The 14,751-nt window shown below is 39.1% G+C and overlaps 1 long non-coding RNA gene across 1 annotated transcript; it reads left to right on the plus strand.

Annotated features, from left to right (window-relative positions):
• Window positions 1–2,354: 2,354 nt before the first annotated feature.
• Window positions 2,355–14,585, plus strand: LOC120502521. The gene is made up of 4 exons (XR_005627535.1): window positions 2,355–2,472; window positions 6,366–6,468; window positions 6,579–6,793; window positions 12,799–14,585. It is a non-coding gene; the product is annotated as an uncharacterized LOC120502521 (long non-coding RNA).
• Window positions 14,586–14,751: the final 166 nt, after the last annotated feature.

Genomic DNA, 14,751 nt, shown 5'->3' on the forward strand with positions numbered 1-14,751 from the left:
CAATGTTAAAGGGGACTGGGCTTTAGACTAGGTCTGGATATATATTTAATAAATGGTGTATTTTTATGGGAGAGGAAGAGGAGCAGAAAGTCTGGTCTGAGTGAGTTTGACCATAATGTCAATAAGATGGTGCAGTTTGAAATGAGAAAACATTAAAGAAATTTTTTTCAGACACCGAGTTATCCTCAAAAGTTTTGACTTTTGTTTCCCTTTCATCTACCAAGGTGATAATTACTCGGGATGGCTGTCAGAAGTGCAGCAGTGATTGCTTTTAGATAGTGCTCCTTTCTCAGCAGAGTAGCAGCATCCATCCCCAGAGCACACTCCATGTCATTAAGGACAAGGCTTGGTGAGAAATGACTGCTCTGCCTAGTAGAAAATCTTCCACTCCCTTTGTTATCCAGACACTGTGGCCAAGAACTGTGTGTTCAGCCACGGACACACAGTGCAGGCCTGCAGGAAGGGGAAGATGCATCATTTATGCTGCGAGCCAGGACAGTGTCTCGCACTCTTTAAAACAAGCACTTCCTATTTCATGCCTTTGGCCAATTCCACAGCTGGAGAAGGCTTCTGTCCTACTGCACATAAACCTCCTGTGCATTTCAAAGTCTCAGCACTAGAGCAGAATTTCTGTACCTAAATGGAAATAAAAATTTCCTTCATACTATCATCCATCTCAAGCCAAATGTTTTTTTTCTCTTTCAGGCAGCTGCAGAGAATAAGTGCTAACACAGAAAGGGAAGGATACACCTCTTGTTCCAGGTATACAAATTCAAATAATTAGAGAGATTCTGTTCTCATCTTCAATATTTGGGAGGACATAAGCATTAGGTTTTCCTCATTGCTCTGTTAGACCAGGTGTCACTGCAGCCCCAGCTGTGGTATTTGTAACCCTCCCTTGCCACCCAGTGAAGTTAGTCAGGATGGGAACCTAATCATGCAGGTATTAAAATGCAAGTTGCATTTCAATTTGTCTTTGCAAAGCCACAAAACTTGAAAGATGCTGTCAGGACTTAGGGTAGAAAATAAATCAGGATTAAATGGTAGCCAACATAACAGAAAAACTGGTCCATTTTTTCCTCTGCAGGAGCCAAATGGCACCACCCAAACTCATGCCATGAAAGTGTCTTGCTGGATGGGAACATTAAGAAAACAGAGAAAAAGGACAAATATTTTTGAATTGTCTTTTAAATAGCAATGTATAAAGTGGTGCTATATTACTGGCAGGGGGTCAATCAATGACAGATTTGCTTTGCTCAGTGAGAATTGTGATAGAAATAATTAATGACTATTTAAAATTATTTCACTTTTTAGTACAAGTCATTCTATATTTACATTCCCTTTAAACAGCTCAATTTATTTCACAGTGTTGTTGCTGTAGTACAGCAATTTGCCCTGGATATTTCACTTAATATTCTTGAAAAATGAGAAGCACTAGAGGAAAAAAATAAAAAACCATAAACATTTAACTGCAACAATCCCATCATTTTCGGCTGTGGGAACACAACCTTGCTTTAAACTAAATGAATAATCTGACTCTCTGCAGTCTGTAAAAGCTCATCTGACCAGACATGTCAGCTGTGAACTATTTTCACTGCTTGATATAAGGCATACTGGGCTTGTGCACCATACCTTCAGGTCCTTGTTTGGAATATAACCAAGCTGGCAATCTTTGTTGGCAGTGCCTGCATTTGGAAAAACTTCAGAAAGTCATTGGGAGATAAAAGTCCCTGGAGATTCTCCTTAGTTCCCTTACTGGCCCTTAATATGCTCATTAAAATGGCAGAGCAGCCCTGTGCAGGTTTATACACTGCTCTCATTTCCTGGCTCCTGCAGCTCTCCACTGCAGAGTCAGCCCTGCCAAATGGCCCAGCCTGGATCTCACCCACCCCACACACAGCAAGCACTGAAGGAGTGACACGAGGTACCACACCTGCCACCAGCACAGCCCTCCCACCAGCACACACCTGCCTGCCTTACCTGTGCAAGCTGGTGACACAGCCCAAGACAAAGGCAGTTTCCATCATTGGATATACATTTGTTTGGTCAATCTTCAATACAAAACTTGCTGCCTGGAGCTAATTATGCCACTGGCCTTTAATTCTCTACCTGGCATTCTTTTCAGGATTTCACCCACCATTTTCCTCCCTTACCAATTCTAGATGTCACAGAGTTTGAAAACAAGTGGGATTTCCAAAATGTACAGCTGGATCAAACTGGTTTGGAGACTAAAGAAATACTGTGGTACTCACCTCACTGACTTTCTCACTCTCTTAAACCCTCTTAAGGATCTGGCATCACAAACCATGTGTTCCCTTCAGTTGCACTCATCCAGTCAGGAAGTACCTACAACCCTCTCTTCCTCCTCCCCAGCATGGTATAAAAAGGAATATTTGAAAAGCCTGTTCTCTAAGGCTCCTCAAGATGCTGTGAGATTCTCAGAAGACTAATGTTTTCTTTCAGCATTCCTGGGTACATTTTACTGACTCCTTTTCACTTTTAAACTTTCTATTGTCTTTCTTTTATGCTCTGTTTGAGCTCTTGACTTCTGCCTAAACTGGTATATCTGCATGTAGTGATGTAAACCTCAATTATTCTAACTTTCCATTACTTACTTACATTAATTGTATATTAATACATTCATAGCCACTGCATTATTCTCTTGAATAACTTTTTAAAAGTCTACCTCCACTGTTATTACTACAGATAATTTAACTAGAGCTATATCAAAGGGTTTCCCACACGTTATTTATGAATTTCTGTTCTAATAATTTGAGGTACAGACTCTTAATGAGGTAGGAGATGCTAGTTTTATAATTAGCTATAATAAATATGCAAAGGGCAGCTTGGCTAAATAGTGTCTTGATGATGGAAATTACTAAATAGAAATACATTAAATCCAACATAGCAAGTTAAGATAAAATTGTAAACAGCAGTTTAGCATATAAAAATAACCATGCAGGTCTGTAGAAGATACATCAATAGTAGAACAAAATAAAGTGAGCAGAAACTGAGCCAAGTTAATAGGACAATGTTGTCAGTATTTTTAAAATAGTCAAACAAAAGAATAGTGGAGGAAGGACTTTCATTTTATAAGTGGTTACTGCACTTTTTAATTATAAAATACTCAGAAAAAAAAGTCCTAGAGAAAGACATTGCAGGACACATATGAGTTATCAGGTCACCTGGTTCTTAATCAAAACGAATTATAAAATACTAAAAAAAAAAAAAGTCCAAGAGAAAGATATTGCAGGACACATGAGTTATCAGGTCACCTGGTTCTTAATCAAAACCTGTGAATTCCAGAAAATATGCAAACTCATACAACAAAATTGAACTAACTTTCCTATGTCTTTGCTGTGGCAACAATTGAATCAGTAGGAGCAAAAGTTGTCAGATTTTCACAACCAGGTGTTTCATGCATACAACAAAATTGAACTAACTTTCCCATGTCTTTGCTGCGCAACAATTGAATCAGTAGGAGCAAAAGTTGTCAGATTTTCACAACCAGGTGTTTCATATTTCTCTGCTTGACTTTCCTTCATTATCCTCTGGGATGTTCTGTGACCATCAGAAACTGAGCTACTGCTGCTTGGCTCTCCATCCATCTCCACAGAGCTGCTGGGCCAGCACTTGCTTTTTACTTACCATAACTGCAAAGTGAAATGAGTTAACCTATGCCACCTGACTTGTCCCAGCACCTTTGGAAGAGTCCCAAATTCAGTAATCTATCAACTCCAGAAGCCAAAATTTGCTGTGCTGTCTGCACACATCGTGTGACTTGTTCTGATGCAGGGACTGTCCATATACTCAGCATTGGTGTCTTCTCATTCTCGTTTGACAAGAAGCAGATGCTTAGACTAACTTTTTATCAGAGCTCCTTTGCTTTGAACTCTCTGGCCCATCTGTGACAGTATTGTTTCTCCTGGGAACAGTCCACACAAACTGCCACCATGGCTACAAACAGTGAGATAAAGAGAGGAAGCTTATCAGCAGACTTTAGCATGTGCAAAATTATACAGAGAAAACTGGTCTGTTCTCTCATGGTGAGGCACAGCCAGTTTTTCAGCAAGACTCTGTCCTCCTCAGTGTCCATGCAAAGTGTGAGCTGGTTCACATCCAGGCTCCTCTCTGACAGAGGTCAGATAGCTCCAGGCAGGGAAATGCAGCTAGAACTGCAGGTTGGATCATTCAGAGATTTCTGTTCTACAAGTAGATGTGTGTGAGTGGTGACCAATGTACAAGAGCAGTTATTCCTTCTTGAGCAGAGAAAAGGCCTAAAGCCATCTCAGAAATCTGGTCAAGATTTGATTCTTTAATAGAGACCAAGCAAAGATTCAGCCAGGCACTGCAGCTCATACTTTCTTCCAAGGGAATTCTGAAATTCACCCTTAACCAACAAAACCTGAGTTCACCAAGGTGACCCTAGGTTAGGTGACCCTAACTGAAATTAATGTCAAAGGAAGCTAACTTGGCTCTGAGGACTCAGAAGGAGCTAGAGAAAATGTGCTTTCCCTTGCTTTTACCCAAACCAATTTTTGTGTACACTAATGAACTGTACTTTCAAAAAGCAATTGAGGGGTTGTTCAGAGCAAACCCAGCCAGACACTGATTGTGAAAACAAACACTGACATACAGATATTCAGGATTAATTTTATATTTCAGCTTGCAACAATAATCAGTGATGTTACCAAGCACACACACACACACACACAAAAAAAAAAAAAAAAAAAACATTTTATATTTCAGCTTGAAACAATAACCAGTGATGTTACCAAGCACATAAAAAAAAAAAAAAAACCACTTGAAATTATCTCTGTGCATATTGCACAGAGAGCAGCCACATAAAACAAAGGCAGCTTAACTTCACTCCCTGACTCTGCAGTAAGTTCATCCTTAATAATTGAGCTTATCTAGTTTTTCTTTCTCACACCATATGACCAGTCTCCAAAGGTAGCTGATAGGATCTGGAACCTTGCTGGTGTGTTTGGGCTGTTCTGTCCTGCCACAGGCACACACAGGATCCAGGACAGTTCCCAGCTCCTGGGAGTCTGCGGGCCAGAGGAAGACAATTTACAGAAGTTCAAACACCAGCAACAAGCAGAGGCACCATGCTGTGCTCTTAGTAGCAAGTGTCAAAAGACATTTAAATGATGCTTCATTACAGCTTGTACTGTAGGGTGGTGAAAAGCTGTGAGCTGAAAACAAGTGGGCTGACCTGTGTGTTATTTTTGCAGCGGGAAGAATTTCAGCACTCAGCAGAGCATCATGCAGCAGTTCTGTGTGATAGGTGGGTGCAGCACTATCATGGCCAAGAGGGGTGGTGATGACATGCAAAATAAGTGCATTTATGACTTCAGGCTATCAACAAGTGCTATTCTCAGAGACAAGCAAAGGCCACACTTGCTGGCAGCAAAATGTGTACGTGCAAGCAGAGGTTACTCACTCCACTTAACCCCACTTCCCCAAAGGACAAAACTTTCTGAGTTTCAATGGAGCTGAATTAGGAGCCTTGATTAGCCTAGCTGATGAGGATTTGGGTGTGAGAAGTCAGATTAACTGAGTTTAGCCACTACACACTAAAAGGCACCTCCTTTCCTGTGCTCAGTTCCAGAGCTGCTTCCCTTAAGCAGTAACCATGTCAGGTCCTGGCCCTCACCATCCTCTGTCCCCTGAGCAGAACTTTCAGAGAAACAAAACAAATCACAGTCTCACAGCTGGAAATCTCCCATGATGCTGATGGAAATATCTGGAATTTACTTCAAATTGTACCCATTCATTTCAGAGGTCTTTTCAACACTACTTAACAGCACCTTTTTTGCTGCATTTGTATGAAAACTGAACAAGTCCTTCCTGTAGTTTCCCCCTTTATGTTGATGTTCGCCTAAAGAGAGTCTTATCAGCTCCATTTTCCAGCCTCTCTGAAGATGTTACGTAGCATTTTGTCAGTTTAGGAACACATCCTCATTCTTCTTTCCATTATCTCGGTATTTTGGTTTCCAGGAGGATATTGAAAAATGAAAAGAAATGTCATTTGTTATTAAAATGTTGCCAATACTTTCACAGATGCAACCTGGCCTCTGGAGGAGACACACTGATTTCACCCTTCTGAGACAGAAGGCACAAGAATTTTGATAGTCATCATGGAGAGATGAAGGAACAGTTTATCCTATCTTAAAAGAGATGTTGAAGGATCCTTCCTTCCTTCCTTCCTTCCTTCCTTCCTTAGGATCAGCATTTATCTAAAAGTTTTTTTTGCTTTGTTCCACCTGACCGAGGACCTGATCCACGTATATATTTTAGAATATCACAGTTTATTTAAGATTATTACTGCTTTTGCATGCATTTTCCCCCCTTATTTATAGTGAGATCTTCAGGCACCACTCTGGGATTTTGTCCACCTTGGCATGCAGTCTCTCCCCTCTGGTTATGATGCTCAGAGGAAAGTCCTGTACTCCTCTCTGACATGTGAGTACAAAAGGCTGGTGCAGGGATGATGTGGGTAAAGGAGTACAAATCTCAGAATTGTCCCAAGTGACATTAGAAATCAGTTACTGGGTTTTTTTTTCATATTTTAGCTTTGCAGATGGCTGAGGGATGCATGATTTCTCCCACTGAGCTTTGGGGCAACATGACTGCAACCACTGGAGCTTTGCTGAAGTCAGTGGACTCCACAATCCCTGCGATTCCTCTTAACAAACTTACAGCTCTAAACTTGTTCCAAATGCCAGACATCTTTCACCACGAGACAGGTGTAGCCAAGACATCACACAGCAAGATTTGGTGTGCAAAAGTAAGTTTAATTAAAAGCATTGAAAGTGAAACTTAAAGAGAAACCAGAAAGACTGAGTCGTGCAGCTCCAGTAGAAAATGTCACTGTCAGGTTACTGTTGGCAACTTGACACCTCTCATGATCTTCAAAGTATCGGTGCCCCTTTAAAATGGCACAAAATTCACTGAAATGCTTTTGAAATTCCCACCTGCTTTTACCTGCCCACCTTTTCTGCTTACCCACACATAAGGAAAATGCTTTTTTCTGTCTTTCTCCAATTTATCAATTTTTTTCAGTCTCAAGGTCATTAAATGTAGGATAGCTGTTTTAAATATTGAATTACAAACATATTCTGCTGTCTCTGCTGTCAACAGCCGCTGCAGAGTTGCACTCAGTGCTCTTGCTGAAACAGAAAGAGATGGCAATAATCCAGGCAAAGTCTCTGCAGGAGGCACCACAGGGAGCTGGCATCCACCCAGGCCCAGGGAATGGCTCCTCTGCCAGCAGGCATCGTGCTGGCCCCTCTGCCTGCTCGAAACACCTCCATCCTGGAGCATTTGAAAATCACATAACAAACATCAATGAGTACTGTTGACCAGCTTCCTTCCTCCTCAAGATCGCTTGCATAGTATGGAAAATATTTTGAGGTAATGTCATTATAGCAACAGGTTTAATTACTTCACACATTTTGGAGTGTGGGTTTCAGCTTTACGTTTTTCCACTTATTTGTGACAATGACATGATTTTTGGTGATAAAAGGTTCCTAATCACAGTTACTTGGTAGACAAGTGCAAAGGAAGAGCAGCTGTCATCAGGAAGAAAAGGAGCTCAAATCCTGCCTGTCTGGGATTGCTGATGAGGGAAGCCACGTGTATGAAACCAGACCATGAAGTAGCCCCTCTCTGCCTGCACAAGCTTTCATTCCACTTGTGAGCTTGGGTGGGTGCCTGAAAGTTAAGTATCTGTAACCTGAGGGCAAAAGCCTAAACCCTAACAGAGTAATATTTGGAAAATTCTGGATTTGCTGATGATGGAAAAGCACTGAATACCCATCAAGGAATTCAGCAGCAGGCTGAAATATCAGTTTTTCATTGAGGTGAAGAAACCATAAATTTTCCATGTGCCATTTGCAAAACAGAATGGCAAATTCTGATTTATCTCACAAATGTTGCATCATCCAAATTCTCAGGAACACTTTTTATCTCTTTGGAAGACTTAATTTATTCATCTACTTATTTTCATTGATGTGAAAGCAACGGGAACTGAAATAAGTAAGATCCAAAATAGTGAGAGGATAGATTGTTGTCACTGTAGCTGGAAGGAGAGGACAGATTATATCTAAGAGAGTTGTTGGCCTCATTTAGACTGACTGAGGATGGTTGGAGGATGCTGTGGAAAGACAACTGACAGGTTTGGGACCAGCCTGAGAGGCAGCATTGTGGTACACAATGTGTTGGTGCAAGAAGGTGGACAAGGGAGTGAAAGCTAGAATAAAGACAAAACAAGGAGGAAAAACCATGAATGTGAACAAAGAAAACTGTTGTCTAGACAAGAGAATAATAGATACCAGAATACTGATATGCTGAGAAAATAGACCAAGAGCTGAATCCTGCCAAGCCCATAGGCCCTAATCTGACAGTGCCCAACTCATCTTGGCCCTTTCCTTCCTGCAGAACTAGAGGAAGGGAGGCTGGTAGAATATTATGTGTATTTTCTACTTATTTGTAGGTATTTTATACTTATTTTCCACAGGTGTGTGAAAAATACAGTTACAGCAGCACATTCATATTGCTCAAACACCTGTGCTTAATTATTTTCACAGGCTCACATCTCAGTGCTTGGAAAGATAGATTCAATGAGCAGGGATGACTGTGCTGCTCTGGATGAGTCTTTTGAGGCAGCTGTTTCCATGGTGTTTAAGCATTAAATACACTGAGTGACATTCCTGAAGCTCCTTGCAAGGTGGCTGGGCTGTGACTGAAGTTAGGAGTTGAAAACATAAGAACTTTTATTCAGATGATGGTCAGAAGTTTATCAGGCAGGTGGAAGACAAAGAATTCCATTATGTCCTTCTGCATGATCCACTAAAATACTTCTGCAGTATTTTAGTTTATGTATCTGTCAACACACGTCACTGAACTGTAAAACTCTCAGTGGGCAACTTTTTATATTTGGATATAGATGTCCATCTGCATGATCCAGCACTGCAGCATTTTAGTTTATGTATCTGCCAACACACTTGTCACTGAACTGTAAAACTCTCAGTGGGCAACTTTTTATATTTGGATATATCTGCCTATCCTTGAAGAAACCTGGATAAAATATTTCTCCTTTCTTTCCTTCCTGCTGTAAATGATCTTATTCTGTGTTAAAGGCATTTTTAGCTAGAAATAGTAGCAATTCTATTGCTATTACTGCAAATTGATAGATGTGCCCTAATGCAAACAGCTTGTGAGACAATCCCTGTGCTTTTGATAACATTTTGAAGGCATCACAGTAATTGTTAACTAGTCCATTAGGGATGTTCTAGCTTTTAAAATGTATTGATTTAAATTATGTATGTTAATCTATCAACATTAAAATGTAGTTTGCAGCAAACTGCTTATAATATATGAATGATAAGCCATAAATAATAACTGTGGCTGTAAATTAAATTCCTTGATTAAGCTGCAAAGATGCACTCTAATTTGGAACAGAAAATTACTTTGAAGTGATTTCAGCAGCTGATAATTCTTTTAGAGCAGCAGAGTTTTATGAGCCATAGTCTTCTTCATGTTAGACACCAAACTTTGTGGTGGATTTTTGCCCACTAACATGGTTAGTTGGGTATTGCTATGCCTCGAATGCAATGGGTGTAACAAACTGACCAAATAATGAGTGACAACTATTTTAGCCAAAATATGAAAGTGCTTAAAATCAAACACATTAATTCTTTTCTGATAGAATGTGAATAACCTTGGGTTGGGTGTCAGCAAGAGCAAAGCCTCTAGAAGAGCCTTAATTCTGAAACACAGCAGAGACAGTATATAAAAGAGTTGCAGTTATTTTGGAATTTTTAATAGGCACAATAAATAATGGTATTGTAAAACCCCTAAAACCTTCAGCAGAATTTAATATGAGGCTCTGAAATACAAACTGAGCAGAAATGCAATGCTTGACCTCTTCTCACAACACATCTTACATTGCTGGTACAGTAGATTAGATTCTGGATGAGTTTCAATAGATAGAATAACTAAAAATAACTTACCAAACATGGACTTCTGTACCCAAAAGTTGCTTTGATAGCTTTCATGTATCTAAGTGGAAAGGGATGAAGTTGTGGGAAAGTACTGGAAAGTACTGGAGAGCTTGTGTTCCAGGAGCAGAGAGCCTTTTCTGTGTATCCCAAGAGAAGTACTGCACCTCCTTGGAACCAGAGTACAGCCTGCCACTGTTGGGACACAAGGCTTGCCTGGAGCTCAGGGCAGCACTGCTGTATATCCATAAGGAGACTCCTTCTCAAACCCTCTTTGCCTAAGGACACCCTAGACATGTGCTGGGGCACATGGATTCCTTGGGGATTGTGACACAGTGGGGTTGGAATTTGTGGGCTTCTCCTTTAGGGCACCTTTAGCACACCCAAGGCAGGGGCACACCAACAATGGTTCATCTGGGCTGGGTGAGCAATCAGATTTCTCATTAAAAACAAAAAGACACTGATAAATGAAATATAAAACCAATTCAATTTTAAGACTGGCAGGTACTTCCAGTTGTCTGGGTGCATTTCTCCTATAATCCAGTATTTCTAAATGTCCCAGCTATCTGAGGCTTGGGGTCCACCTCCTTCTTCTGAGTTCTTCCACTAGATCTCAGCTCATACATTTGTTGCTCTGAAACCCAATTTCTAGGCACTTTAAGTGGGGGTTGTTTTTTTCCCCTTCAATAAATGCAAATGATGGGAGATGGTGTGATCATGCATCACAGGATGATGAAGGATTCAAAGTGCTTCCAAGTAAATGGGACTTGTTTGATCTCTCAACCCGATATTACAAATCATTTGTTTATTTAATTATAGTTTGATTTCTCCTCTGCTAAATGTGCTTGGGCAGAGGTGTCTAAGATGTAGATACAGAGAAATATACATATATCTGTTTATATTATTCAAGTAGTATTAATATTTAAAACTTCCATTGATTGATAGCTTCCATTGATAATTAGCTCAAGGCTGATTTCAACACACATCTACTTTCCTTATCTAAAGAAATGTCTTTGGAGCAGGATCTGATGCAATTTACTGGTATTCCCAGACATGACTGTTACAGGAAACACCTTAATAGCTGAAAGTGAGATATTTGAGCCTAACTCGTGGTCTAAATGCAATTCACCTCAACATAGAGGTGAATTTGGAAAAGTTTCTCTATGAGAAAATAAGAATAGACTTCTTAAAAGCAGATAAATAGACAGAGATACTATGAGAAATAACAATATTCCTACTTATTTCCTTGTTAAAATTTTCCTTTTCAGATAACACAAGATGTAGGATGTAGTCAGCCAGCAGGCTTGAAACAGAAGTATTTATTTACACAGTCTAATTATTTGGTGGAATATATTGCCACAAAATAATCTGGGGACAAACCAAAAATGGTTTTCAAAAGCTGGATGAATCACTGGGAAAAAACATTCCCCCCTTAAGTACAGTGATCTGCTACCATCTGAATAAGAAAATTCCTCTGCCATCACGGAATTGATTTCCAAATTGCCAGAAGCTTGGAAGACACACCAAACTTGGAAGAAAAGTGTCACTGCATGTTCCTCTTGCTTCCCCTCTTACTCTGCCTTTTTCCTTCAGCATTTGCCCTTGGCCTCTGTGGGTGGGGTACAATCAACCTGATGCCTGAATATGGCTATTTTCATGTATGGGTAGATTTTTCAGAAAGACCTTAAACTTCAGAGATTAGTAATGACATTAGAGAAAAGAAGTTTTTTGGTTTTAAAGAGATGGATGCAATGATATGAAGAAATGCAATATATTGTGAAATCCTTACCTTTGTAAAGTATGAAAAGAATGCAAATCAGAACTTAAACAAATATAAACTACACTGAATGTCTTTGAAGATTGTGCATAGGTAGTTCTCCATTGGACTCCATGCAACACCCACATAATTAGTAATGAATTTGCTTAATGAAACAACCTTACAGAACTGCCAAAATGCTAAGTATGGAGCAAGTAAAGCAAAAGCCTCAGGGAATTTAGGGAATCTACAGTAATGCAGCGTCTAACCTATGTCCTGCATTCCACAGGACCAATGGAGGAATTTCCTTCTACTCAATGTGAATTTCATTATTTTGGGAGACTTAATCTTTAAATCAGGCCCTTTGACACTGTCTCATAATGTGAAAAATAACTGGATTTAAAGAAACCTAAGTAATTGTTAATTTTTAAAGCAAAGGTTAGAAGGGCAGTTTCACATCCATTTTTTCCTTTATCCTACTTTTCTGGTATTAATCAGCATGTCCTTTGGCTCAACTGCATGGGCATTAAGAGTATCCTATCACCACTGCAAATAAATGGAGCAATAAAAAAAAAATCTTCTCCACCTACCTCATATAAGCTCTGTGAGACACAGACTTTTCTTGGTCACTTATTTCAATAGTGCAATAGAACTTGACTCCCAAATGATTGATAAAAGTTCTTCTAGATGAGAAAAATTTATTAAATTTTGCTCTTAATTCTTTGCCCTTAAGATATGGCATTAGAAATCTGGAGTTCTGACTGCAGTCAGGGTAATGCACAACTTCATTTAACTCACTGAAAGGCTTCACTATTTGCTTCTGGTATTTCAAAATTACAGCAAATGTCTGATGGTGGACTAATGGATTGTTCTTTATGCCTCTGGAAGAATTCCCCAATCTCCTTAAACAACACTTTTTTACCCAGCTCTCTTATTTTCTCTCCTTCAAGAAGTACCAAGCAGATTAAAAATGTGGCTTTTAAACTATGTGCCTAACAAATTGCTGTGTTATGACTCTCTTTTTTTCTATAACAGAGAGAAAACATTGCAGTTGGAGTTTGAGTAAAGTTATGAAATCCCTGATGTGCAACAATTGTGGGGTGGACAAGCTGAATGTTTTTTCATGGTCACAAGACAGAAAACATAAAAGAGGAACATCAGTGAAATAATCAGCTGGTGGAGCACAGCTTTTGGCTAAGAAAGACCTCTTAACACTGTAGCACTTCAAAGCCTGACTAAAAATACAAACAATATAGTCTACCTGCTTTTTATTTACTGCATTGAGCCTATTCAGCAACAACAGATTGTCTGACCTGTGCATGGGATTAGTTTCCAGTGGAGCTGTTATATTTCAGACTCCCAAAAGTAAAACCCACTTGACATCTGGGAGAAAAGGGCAGCAAATATATGACAAAATTTAATGAATCCAAGGGAAGCAAGGGTTCAAGTAAAGGTGAAAAATAATCATATTTTAAATGTCAATGGGTAGTATAGGCTACTACTGTATTGCTTTACTCCTGGTTTTAATAGGGTATCATTGCAATTTTCAATTGGGTTGCACCAGGGTAAAACTGGGAAACAGAGCCCTTAGGCTGCTTTAATTTATAATAGGATATAAATTATTTGGAGCTGAAATTCCATCAGTTTAGTGGCACAGTGTTAAAAAGTTTAAGCTACATCCATGAAAAATACAGATTTTTCTAACTATGTGCAAATGTTAGTACTTTTGAGTCTGTATTTGACACTGTGTCAGTAACCAATATGAAAAAAAAAGCACAGATTTCCTTGTGCTCAAATCAAGCCCATCAAACAATTCGAGCTATCAAACAATTTGACTCTTATCTGCCTCCTTCCTCACAGCTGAGGAGGCTCAGAAACACAGACAAACAAGCAATTGTCTGTAAATAGACTATAATAGAAGATAATAATGAAAATATATCTCATTAGCCATTTCCTTGTCCTGGTACCTTCACAACTTTTTGGTTTGCATTTCATGACTGATGACCACACTCTGGTTACATCCTAAGTGAATTCTACATGGGCCTATTCCAACAGTCTCTGCAATTTAATGACACTTCAGTATTTGTTTTAGTCCTGCCAATTTCTACACCTAACACAGACCTAGATGAACTTTCCAACTCCTCAGAAGAAAGCTTCTATTTTTACAATTTAAATGTGTTCTGGTAAAAATATTCCAGGTTGCAGAATATTCCCTTCCTTTGGAGGCTACAAAGCACCCATATCCTTCAATATGACTTAATTAAATGACAGCTATACTTAATTAAGGCAAAATTGCAGTGGGTAGGATGGTCAACTTCAGTACAAATAAAATAAATGTTCTGGGACTAAAGAAGAGTCATTCTGTTCCTGTTCTCCCAAGCTCTGCTGGAAATATAGGCTGACAGGTTAATAGAAGCATTTCCAAACAGTTGTAAGAAATCAGCTATCTGATTCAAGAATTCTGTTCCTTGGTTAACTTACAATTCAGCTACTGAAAACTTGATTTTCCCATCTGTGAGTTGACAAAATGGAATGAACACAGTATTAATATTTATGTTCCAAATAGAAAAGGCTTTCAAAGCATGTTCATAAAGTGGAAAATAAAAGCAGCAGTTTATCCAAAAGTTTCTGGCATTTTGTAAATTTAAAATGTATCAGCCTTGCTGCCAGGATTTGTTGGTTTAAGAGCAAGTAATCATATTTTATAGAAGTTATTAATATAGGTGAACTTCTGTATCATTTGAATGTTCTCTAGTATATGGATCAGTTAATTTCAACTACAGTTCATACTGTTATGAGTGTTTATTCCAAAATTGCCCACAGGTGGGAGAAAATGTTTACTGGGTCTGGTTGAAATGTTTCATGATAGCAATGTTTATATTCTACATAAAGATCATTCAACTGAATGTGTGTGCATGTGAACCAGAGGTATCAGTAAAAATCACATCCATATGAAAATACAGTAAGCGTTTTTTTCTTTCACAAGAG

Source organism: Passer montanus, unplaced genomic scaffold (assembly GCF_014805655.1).
Source record: "Passer montanus isolate IOZ18808 unplaced genomic scaffold, ASM1480565v1 scaffold10, whole genome shotgun sequence".
NCBI lineage: Eukaryota > Metazoa > Chordata > Aves > Passeriformes > Passeridae > Passer > Passer montanus.